Below are 11,392 nucleotides of genomic sequence, written 5' to 3' on the forward strand. Positions count from 1 at the left end.
CAAAAGAATGGTAACCATGACTACCTCTCCTTTTCCAAATTGCCCTTTCCTCTTCGGGTTGATGGAGTGTGTGTGTTTCCTCTGCTCCTCTGACGTAGAGATGGCGCATATGCAATGTGTTGTCTCTTCTCTCTCTGTAGATGATTGGGGAGTGCTGGAGGACAGACAACAGCCATGATACAGCTTCCAAAGGCAATAAGTGAAAGGGGTTATTAGAGAGCCATACAGCTACTAATCAAATCAAATGTTATTGGTCAAATACACATATTTAGCAGATGTTATTGTGGGTGTAGTGAAATGCTTGTGTTTCTAGCTCCAACAGTGAAGTAATATCTAACGATTCACAACAATACACACAAATCTAAAAGTAAAATAATGGAATTAAGAAATATATAAATATTAGGATGAGCAATGTTGGAGTGGCATAGACTAAAATACAGTAGAATAGAATACAGTATATACATATGAGATGAGTAAAGCAAAAATATGTAAACATTATTCAAGTGGCCAGTGATTCCAAGTCTATGTATATAGGGCAGAAGCCTCTAAGGTGCAGGATTACGTAACCGGGTGGAAGCCGCCTAGTAATGGCTATTTAACAGTCTGATGACCTTGAGATAGAAGCTGTTTTTCAGTCTCTCGATCCCAGCTTTGATGCACCTGTACTGACCTCGCCTTCTGGATGATAGCGGGGTGAGCAGGCCGTGGCTCGGGTGGTTGTTGTTCTTGATTATCTTTTTGGCCTTCCTGTTACATCGGGTGCTGTAGGTGTCCTGGAGGGCAGGTAGTTTTCCCCCGGTGATGCGTTGGGCAGACCGCACCACCCTCTGGAGAGCCCTGCTGTTGCGGGCGTTGCAGTTGCCATACCAGGGGGTGATACAGCCCGACAGGATGCTCTCAATTGTGCATCTGTAAATGTTTGTGAGGGTTTTAGGTGCCAAGCCAAATTTCTTCAGCCTCCTGCGGTTGAAGAGGTGCTGTTGCGCCTTCTTCACCACACTGTCTGTGTGGGTGGACCATTTCAGATCGTCAGTGATATGTACGCCGAGGAACTTGAAGCTTTTCACCTTCTCCCCTGCGGTGTCAGTGTCCCACTGGGCACAGACGTCAATTCAACGTCTATTCCACGTTGTTTCAATGTAATTTCATTGAAATTATGTGGAAACAACGTTGATTCAACCAGTGTGTGCCCAGTGGGATGTTTGTTTGGCCTCCTGTGGTGTGGTTGCAAAGACAATGCTTTCATTATATTAGGTGAAGTGACCTCACTTTCACCTCTAAGCAGTTATCTCTATCCAAATGCTCTAAACTATAAGTCTGGACCACTTGGCGTCATGCACATAGCCTCTCCTCAGAACACACTGTGCGTAACAAAACCACAGTTGACTTCTGCTTACTTCTTCCCTTCCACATCCTCTCATTTCTCTTTTTACCATTTTCAATCCTTCATTCTGACCTTCTGTTTCTCACAAAAATGTTTATTTGGTCCTGAACTGTATGAAGTTTGTTTGTGCTGCTATCTTGTGACACATTTCTGGAGAAGTGCTCGTCAGATTAGGTGTATTTTTCTCTGTTGCAAAACTATTTTGATTGATTCAGTGTTGACGTCAGTCAGGAAGCAGAGTACAACAGCGTTGTTTCCTTATTCTATCTGTTCGCTGCTACTGCGCTGAAGGTATGATTATTCAATTTGCACATCACAAAGACAGATACGGGACAGTGAAGCTACACTGTCACGGTTTCGGCCGAGACTGCTCCTCCTCCTGGTTCGGGCAGGCTTCGGCGTTCGCCGTCCCCGGAGTACTAGTTGCCACCGTTGTATGTTTCGTGGTGTGATTGCGTTAGTCTGTCTTGTACACCTGTGTCTGTTTGTGTTCTTATTACGTGTCCTATAAGTTCCCTGTTTTGTATTAGTTAGATTGTGTGTTGTTGTTTGCCTGTCGTGCGGAGCTGCGTGTTTGCGCTCTGTTAGTTTTGTTTATTGTTTTACGCATGTTGCGTAATTCCCTCGCCTCCATTTGTTTTCGAGGTCGTGTATTGTTTTGTTGCACTTTGGACTAGTAAAGTCTTTTGGACGAATCCTCTGTGTCCTGCGCCTGACTCCTCCACCACATCCACATCGGTTCATCTGACATACACTCTAGTCTCAGGAAGTACTTTTACATATTGTTGGTCACATTTAATCCCAGTCAGGTTAGTGTACAGTCAGAATGCATTCCTCTGAGTTTGTTTTTGTTGTGTGTTGTTTTGGGGCCCAGAATCCCCAAAAAGCATTCAGAGGGACGATTGCATGCAGCGTTATAGTGGGACTTCACATGATGTTATGGGGTTATGCCCATTTTGCTCTATTCATGCTATTTGTGTGTGCTCAGCTAAGGCAGAAGTGCACTCACAGAGAAGGAAGTGATCAAATCAAATACAAGAACTCTTTCAGTTTCCACATCTGAAGTTTGAAGTGGTCCCTTTTTGAACTACAGTGAGGGAAAAAAGTATTTGATCCCCTGCTGATTTTGTACGTTTGCCCACTGACAAAGAAATGATCAGTCTATCATTTTAATGGTAGGTTTATTTGAACAGTGTGAGACAGAATAACAACAAAGAAATCCAGAAAAACGCATGTCAAAAATGTTATAAATTGATTTGCATTTTAATGAGGGAAATAAGTATTTGACTCCCTCTCAGTCAGAAAGATTTCTGGCTCCCAGGTGTCTTTTATACAGGTAACGAGCTGAGATTAGGAGAACACTCTTAAAGGGAGTGCTCCTAATCTCAGTTTGTGACCTGTATAAAAGACACCTGTCCACAGAAGCAATCAATCAATCAGATTCCAAACTCTCCACCATGGCCAAGACCAAAGAGCTCTCCAAGGATGTCAGGGACAAGCTTGTAGACCTACACAAGGCTGGAATGGGCTACAAGACCATCGCCAAGCAGCTTGGTGAGAAGGTGACAACAGTTGGTGCGATTATTCGCAAATGGAAGAAACACAAAAGAACTGTCAATCTCCCTCGGCCTGGGGCTCCATGCAAGATCTCACCTCGTGGAGTTGCAATGATCATGAGAATGGTGAGGAATCAGCCCAGAACTACATGGGAGGATCTTGTCAATGATCTCAAGGCAGCTGGGACCATAGTCACCAAGAAAACAATTGGTAACACAATACGCCGTGAAGGACAGAAATCCTGCAGCGCCCGCAAGGTCCCCCTGCTCAAGAAAGCACATATACAGGGCTGTCTGAAGTTTGCCAATGAACATCTGAATGATTCAGAGGAGAACTGGGTGAAAGTGTTGTGGTCAGATGAGACCAAAATCGAGCTCTTTGGCATCAACTCAACTCGTCGTGTTTGGAGGAGGAGGAATGCTGCCTATGACCCCAAGAACACCATCCCCACCGTTAAACATGGAGCTGGACACATTATGCTTTGGGGGAGTTTTTCTGCTAAGGGGACAGGACAACTTCACCGCATCAAAGGGATGATGGACGGGGCCATGTACCGTCAAATCTTGGGTGAGAACCTCCTTCCCTCAGCCAGGGCATTGAAAATGGGTCGTGGATGGGTATTCCAGCATGACAATGACCCAAAACACACGGCCAAGGCAACAAAGGAGTGGCTCAAGAATAAGCACATTAAGGTCCTGGAGTGGCCTAGCCAGTCTCCAGATCTTAATCCCATGGAAAATCTGTGGAGGGAGCTGAAGGTTCGAGTTGCCAAATGTCAGGCTCGAAAACTTAATGACTTGGAGAAGATCTGCAAAGAGGAGTGGGACAAAATCCCTCCTGAGATGTGTGCAAACCTGGTGGCCAACTACAAGAAACGTCTGACCTCTGTGATTGCCAACAAGGGTTTTGCCACCAAGTACTAAGTCATGTTTTGCAGAGGGGTCAAATACTTAATTCCCTCATTAAAATGCAAATCAATTTATAACATTTTTGACAAGCGTTTTTCTGGATTTTGTTGTTGTTATTCTGTCTCTCACTGTTCAAATAAACCTACCATTAAAATTATAGACTGATCATGTCTTTGTCAGTGGGCAAACGTACAAAATCAGCAGGGGATCAAATACTTTTTTCCCTCACTGTATTACTGAAATATTATTGAAACCGTAGGCTACACTGATTCCAGGTACAGTCAGTTGATATCTTGCTCACCAGAGGGGATATGGAGGATTTTCCTGATATGCAGAAGGGGAAAGACCCTGAGGATGTTGGATCTTTCTAGGGTAAGTCTGCATTCAACTGTATTCCAGCTCAGGTCATCTTTTGGATATCATATTTTCATATTTGAAAGATCCCAAAGTTGAGAAGTTGAAAGCGGTAAGACTGACCCTTGTTTTACAATTCACTTCCCACCACCTATGGAGGACTAAAAGTGCCACAATTAAATAAATAAATACACCATTAAATAATTACTTAAATGTGTCATTAATTAATTAAAAATAGAATTAAATACATAAATGTGTTATTAAATGTGTCATTAATTAATTCAAATACCGATTCATTTTATGTAAAATACATATATAATTATTTCACTATTTACATTTACATTTCATGATCCTGCATTGCAGTGATTCATGAATTACTTAAAACTGTCAAACTGACCCATCAAAGTCAGTGGGCGGGGCTAACGCGAATCTAGTCTGATCCATTGCTTTGGTCTGAAGTAGAGTAGGCCAACCTGGATAGAGACAATGGAGGATCTCCGTGAACTTTCCAGGGAGTTGGTTAGAGACATTTTAAACTTAGCAGAGGATGTAGAAGCAGGACCTGCTGACATTATCCGGAATTGATTTGTCTTGGCTTGATGCAGAGGGTAACCAATCAGGCGTTAGGTTCCGCCTACCAACTTTTGATGGGTCAGTTTGACAGTTTTAAGTAATTCAGGAAGCACTCCAACGCAGGACCATGAAATGTAAATGTAAATAGTGAAATTATTATATATGTATTTTACATAAAATGAATCGGTATTTGAATTAATTAATGACACATTTAATAACACATTTATGTATTTAATTCTAATTTTAATTAATTAATGACACATTTAAGTAATTATTTAATGGTGTATTTATTTATTTAATTGTGGCACTTTTAGTCCTCCATAACCACCAACCAAGTTATTATCCTCAAATGATCATCCATCATCAAAGCCCAATGATAACACATTATTATACCACTACACTATACCAATGATAACACATTATTATACTACTATACTATAACAATGATAACACATTATTATACTACTATACTATACCAATGATAACACATTATTACACTACTATACTATACCAATGATAACACATTATTATACTACTATACCAATGATAACACATTTTATTCTACTATACCAATGATAACACATTATTATACTACTATACTATACCAGTGATGACACATTATTATACTACTATACTATACCAATAATAACACATTATTATACTACTATTCTGTAGGACCGTGGTACCCGGGGTGATATGGGCAGAAGATAATTGCTACACAGAAAATACCTTACAAATAAAATAATAATGAAAGTATCAGAGAGGATGGTAGACAGATCAGAAAGTCGTTGCTAGGGCAAGGCAGTAGATGTGGATGCCGACCTTCTCCCTAGACTCTCAAAGAGGATTTGAAATAGAAAATATACTTATGGAATAAATTAAAGTAAAATCTAATTATTGCTGTGTTTATAACATAGTATAGGCCTAAATGGCTGTGATTACACAGGCAGCTCAATTCTGATATTTTTTCCACTAATTGGTCTTTTGACATTTACATTTACATTTACGTAATTTAGCAGACGCTCTTATCCAGAGCGACTTACAAATTGGTGCATTCACCCTATAGCCAGTGGGATAACCACTTTACAAAGTTTTTTTGTATTTTTATTTATTTTTTTATTTTTTTTGGGGGGGGGGGGGTTGTAGAAGGATTACTTTATCCTATCCCAGGTATTCCTTAAAGAGGTGGGGTTTCAAATGTCTCCGGAAGGTGGTGAGTGACTCCGCTGTCCTGGCGTCGTGAGGGAGCTTGTTCCACCATTGGGGTGCCAGAGCAGCGAACAGTTTTGACTGGGCTGAGCGGGAACTATGCTTCCGCAGAGGAAGGGGAGCCAGCAGGCCAGAGGTGGATGAACGCAGTGCCCTCGTTTGGGTGTAGGGACTGATCAGAGCCTGAAGGTACGGAGGTGCCGTTCCCCTCACGGCTCCATAGGCAAGCACCATGGTCTTGTAACAGATGCGAGCTTCAACTGGAAGCCAGTGGAGTGTGCGGAGGAGCGGGGTGACGTGAGAGAACTTGGGAAGGTTGAACACCAGACGGGCTGCGGCATTCTGGATGAGTTGTAGGGGTTTAATGGCACAGGCAGGGAGCCCAGCCAACAGCGAGTTGCAGTAATCCAGACGGGAGATGACAAGTGCCTGGATTAGGACCTGTGCCGCTTCCTGTGTAAGGCAGGGTCGTACTCTCCGAATGTTGTAGAGCATGAACCTGCAGGATCGGGTCACCGCCTTGATGTTAGCGGAGAACGACAGGGTGTTGTCCAGGGTCACGCCAAGGCTCTTCGCACTCTGGGAGGAGGACACAACAGAGTTGTCAACCGTGATGGCGAGATCATGGAACGGGCAGTCCTTCCCCGGGAGGAAGAGCAGCTCCGTCTTGCCAAGGTTCAGCTTGAGGTGGTGATCCGTCATCCATACTGATATGTCTGCCAGACATGCAGAAATTGCAATCATATCAGATCTATTCACATCAGATATTTTTCAGAGCTGATCTGATTGGTCAAAAGACCAATTAGTGAAAAAAAAAGATCATAATTGGGCTGCCTGTGTAAACGCAGAAGGTATGGAAAAGGAAAACACCCCTGCAAATTCTATGGCCGTCTACACTTGACACTTACATGCGACTTCTACTATCAGAATACAAAGATCGCATTGAAAAGACAGGTCTAGACGCACAAAAGCCACATTGTGTTCTGATTGCATAAAACACATTTTTCCACCACCATTTTTTGATTTTCTGACAATTTAGGATGTTGCACACCCTTGGCTGAACAAGATGTGCAACATCCTAAGTCGTCTGAAATCCGAAAATGGTGGTGGAAAATTGAGTTTTATTAAGACATTACACATGTTTTTTTTAGGCTGCTTGCCATTAAAGCTAGTTAAGGAGGAAAATTATGCCTTTGCAGCCTGAATGGAGGATGCTTTATGTACGAGCCGGTCCATGGGGGACTCAAGTCTATTACTGGGAATGCACACTAGATGATAGTGCAGATCTAGGGCCCACTATCGGCTGCCTGGGCTACATATACAAATGCTAGCCAGCTAGATAATATATATACAGTGCTATGAAAAATTATTTGCCCCCTTTCTAATTTTCTCCACTTTTGCATATTTGTGATACTGAATGTTATCAGATCTTCAACCAAAACCTAATATTAGATAAAGGGAACATAAGTGAACAAATAACACAACAATTACATATTTATTTCATAAACAAAGTTATGCAACACCCAATTCCCCTGTGTGAAAAAGTAATTGCCCTCTTACACTCAATAACTGGTTGTACCACCTTTAGCTGCAATGACTCCAACCAAATGCTTCCTGTAGTTGTTGATCAGTCTCTCACGTCGCTGTGGAGGAATTTTGGCCCACTCTTCCATGCAGAACTGCTTTAACTCAGTGACGTGTGGGTTTTCAGGCATGAACTGCTCGTTTCAAGTCCTGCCACAACATCTCAATTGGGACTAGGTCTGGACTTTGACTAGGCCATTCCAAAACTTCCAATTTGTTGCTTTTTAGCAATTTTCATGTAGACTTGATTGTGTGTTTTGGATCATTGTCTTGCTGCATGACCCAGCTGCGCTTCAGCTTCAGCTCACAGACAGATGGTCTGACATTCTCCTGTAGAATTATCTGATACAGAGCAGAATTCATGGTTCCTTCTATTAAGGCAAGTCATCCAGGTCCTGAGGCAGCAAAGCATCCCCAAACCATCACACCACCACCACCATGCTTGACCTTTGGTATGATGTGATACTGTGGAATGCAGAGTTTGGTTTTTGCCAGCAACCCTCTGGTTGTCAGCTCACTTGCTGCCAGATTTTTCATGTCAGACCCAGGATTCGAACTGGCAACCCTCCGGTTGCTGGCTTGTCTCTTTAACCGCTAGGCTACCTGCCACCCGCCTGCTATACTGGTACAAGTACAGAATTATAGCACCCAGTTATTAATATCACTCAATATAACTGTGAACCCTGGTCTCTGCAGGTGTTGGTTGACTGGATCAACAGCACTTTGAAAGAGGAACACATCATGGTGCAGAGTCTGGAAGAGGATATCTTTGATGGTTTGATCCTCCATCCTCTCCTAAGTGAGACACACACACACACACACACACACACACACACACACACACACACACACACACACACACACACACACACACACACACACACACACACACACACACACACACACACACACACACACACACACACACACACACACACACACACACACACACACACACACACACACACACACACACACACACACATACACTGCCTGTATGTGCTTGGCCTGTACCTGTGCTGTTCATAGGGAGGTTAGCTGGAGTGCATCTGTCTGTGGAGGAGATAGCAGTGACCAGAGCTGCTCAGACACGCAAGCTGGAGGTCATCCTGGAGGCTCTGAATGAGAAACGGGCTGCAGGACAGCTCTCTCACCAGGTGGAGCGTCAATCGTGAGTTACATTCATAATTCATCTCCGCAAACAAAAACAAGTCCTTAGGACGCCCCCTGTAGGCTTAGAACGGAATATGACGCTGCAATCTAGAACTGTTCCCCTCAGAGCCATATTTCGCTAAGGGACTCTCCAATAGGTTTGATGGTGATGTCAACCCCAGGGTGCTGCCTGTCTGCTGACACCTACTGAGAAGGATGATTGTAGTGGAAAATCCAGCCCTACAGGGTGCAATGTTAATCATCAGAGGTGCTGGAGAATAGTTTGTGTTGTGGTGCCAACAAGATTAACTGCATGGGGTTTTGGTTTGGTGTTAGAGCAGGTTTACTCTCCTCTATATTCCCCTTCCTCCTTCTCTGTCAATCATCCACAACAAAGACTTGCTGGCCACTCTCCATCTTCTGGTTGCCATGGTGAGGTGCTTCCAGCCTGATTTGGAGCTTCCTCCAAACGTCAGATTGGAAGTCGTCCTGTTGGAGGTGAGTTTGGTCTCAAATGTATGGTACTCTACCCTACAGATGTAGGATCTTTTGTTGCTGAGAATTTTCCAGCACAGCAGGAAATGCTAACCTGTAGTGGATTCAAGGTTTTAAAAAGGCTTCTAAAGTTTGTCATATCCACTTTAACATTGATTTGTCCTAAAGAAAACATTTCCTCTTATTATAATCCACATAATAATTCACATTTCCCGTTGCTGCATAATTATTTTCCTGCTATAGCAATCTGGCTCAAATGAAGAGCCTACATCTGTAAATCAACCTTAAAAGTAAAATCTCCTATTCAAAAAAGTTGTGCTCTCACTTCACTGTATCTTGCATATATACATGTACTGTATGTCAACAGAAGTGTCAAAGACTCCAGCCACACACTGTTCTCTCTGCTACCGCACGGCAAGCGGTACCAGTGCACCAAGTCTGGAACCAACAGGACCCTGAACAGCTTCTACCCCCAAGCCATAAGACTGCTAAATAGATAATCAAATGGCTACCTGCTGCTGCTACTGTCTATTATCTATCCTGTTGCCGAGTCACTTTAACCTTACCTACAGTACATGTACATAGCTACCTCAATTACCACTTACCTCAGCACATCGACTCGGTACTGGTACTCCCTGTATATAGCCATGTTATTTTTACTCACCATTGTTATTCATTATTCACTGTGCATTTATTTATTGTGTCACTATTTCTAGTTCATTTTGATTTTTTATCTTTAACTCTGCATTGTTGAAAAAGGACCCGTAAGTAAGCATTTCACTGTTAGTCTACACCTGTTGTTTACGAAGCATGTGACAAATACATTTTTATTTTATTTTATTTCTATACTGGTCCTGATTCAGGGTGAGGCTGATTTCTGTGCAAGGATGCTATGTAAATGAGATGTGTGACAGCATGAATAATACATATAAATGCCCCTGATCACTTTTACTGTGTCTGATTGACTGAGCATTGCACCGACCCTATACAACTTCAATATGTTCTCATTAGAGTCTGACAAAATAGTGACTTTGAATGTTGTTGTTGTAATGGTTAAATGCCAACATATTTTTTATGAGATAACTCTGTAATATTATATCTTTCTATTTTAGGCCATCATGCACTTTGTCAACAAGATAATGTCAACCCTTGGTCTACAGGTGACAGACATGGAGAAACAGGTATGTTTACTGTAGAAAGGCTTTGGCCATTCTGTTTGGATGGGTATTGATCACTACCAATGGTGTGAATTAAAAAGGAATCAATCAATTTCATTTCTGTTATATAACACCAGCCCCAATTGGGTAAGATCAACGGATGGTGTTCTTTCTTTATCTGTGTAGTTTGCAGACGGTGTGATTCTCCTCCTGCTGATTGGACAGTTGGAGTGTTTATTTGTTCCACTCCATGACTTCAACCTCACCCCAGTCAATAACATTGAGATGGTAAGGATCTCATACATGTTCTAGGACTCAGAGGCAGGTTGACAGGATGAATCTGGAGGCAGCTCGTGCTTCAAAGGAAGAATTGATGTGATTGTTTGACTCAATGGTAAGGGCGGAGCTGACGTATGATACGATGAATGGAACAAATATCACATTTGGGCCTACAATAATACTCTACACCTTTACTCTATTGAAGACGACAGCAGTAGAACAATGAGTTGAGATCCAATTTGTTAATCATCTCAAATCCATACAGAGGAGTACATGGCTCTGACCTATAGTATGTATCAGGTTATTGACTTTACTCCTTTGTGAGATTGAGAAGCTGCACATGAGTGCATTTACATTGCCTAGGTGTCAGTCATCTGAATATGTCATGGTGTGCTATGCCACTAATTTCATTATGTGGCTCAGATGGTAGAGAAAGTCGCCTGCAACGGCAGGATCGTGGGTTCAATTCCCACTGGGTGCCACCCATGTGGAAAATGTATGCATGCATGACTCGCTTTGGATAAAAGCCTCAGCTAAATGGCATATATGATTATCCCTCTCTGTGGTTTATCTGGACCTCCTGAATGACATAGAGCTACCCATGCCAAATGTTGACCCCCAAGGTACAGTAAGGGTGTTCATATTCTGTGGCACCCATTGTTGACCTACCTACAGTATATCCTCACACCAACTTGGAGTCAAATGGGTCTGGTGACAGTGTACTTACAGTAGCAGCCTGA

At 42.6% G+C, this 11,392-nt stretch overlaps 1 pseudogene across 1 annotated transcript in view; it reads left to right on the forward strand.

Annotated features, from left to right (window-relative positions):
- LOC311148774 (gamma-parvin-like) overlaps nt 1-10,685 on the forward strand; it is an 11,817-nt pseudogene extending 1,132 nt beyond the window's left edge. Inside the window, exons 3-8 of the transcript in view lie at nt 4,249-4,315; nt 8,266-8,368; nt 8,599-8,740; nt 9,104-9,219; nt 10,329-10,397; nt 10,560-10,685. The product of the transcript in view is annotated as a gamma-parvin-like (transcript). The remainder of the gene's footprint in view (nt 1-4,248; nt 4,316-8,265; nt 8,369-8,598; nt 8,741-9,103; nt 9,220-10,328; nt 10,398-10,559) is intronic.
- Nucleotides 10,686-11,392: the final 707 nt, after the last annotated feature.

The sequence above is a fragment of the Coregonus lavaretus genome (assembly GCF_964263955.1).
Source record: "Coregonus lavaretus genome assembly, chromosome: 21".
NCBI classification, from domain to species: domain Eukaryota; kingdom Metazoa; phylum Chordata; class Actinopteri; order Salmoniformes; family Salmonidae; genus Coregonus; species Coregonus lavaretus.